Source organism: Ranitomeya imitator, chromosome 10 (assembly GCF_032444005.1).
Source record: "Ranitomeya imitator isolate aRanImi1 chromosome 10, aRanImi1.pri, whole genome shotgun sequence".
Lineage (NCBI taxonomy): Eukaryota > Metazoa > Chordata > Amphibia > Anura > Dendrobatidae > Ranitomeya > Ranitomeya imitator.
In genome coordinates, this window is record NC_091291.1 from 139,332,773 (window position 1) to 139,333,162 (window position 390).

A 390-nucleotide genomic window follows, 5' to 3' on the forward strand; every position below is an offset into this window, starting at 1 on the left:
ACCCCACCCACTGAATGTAAGAGGTGGCCAATCAGTGAGCTAGAGAGGCGGGGACTGTGCTGCGAGGGGTGTGGCCGATGTGAGACAGCAGATAGGGCAGAGAAAGGGGGGCCGCCTGGCAACAGGGGAAGAGTCGGGTGTCCATGGCAACCAGGCCTAGTGCTTCCTGGTCTGGGCCTCCACACAGTGTTGGGGGTGACAGCCATTTTCTGCCCAGAACTCAGTGTAGCTGCACTGCAGTGTGTGGAGCATAGAGGCCGCACTGCACCGTGTCAGGGTCTGTGCACACATTGCGGATTTGGCTGCTGATCCGCAGCGGATTTCCATGCATTGTACAGTACCATGTAAACCTATGGAAAACCAAATCCACGGTGCACATTCTGCGGAAAA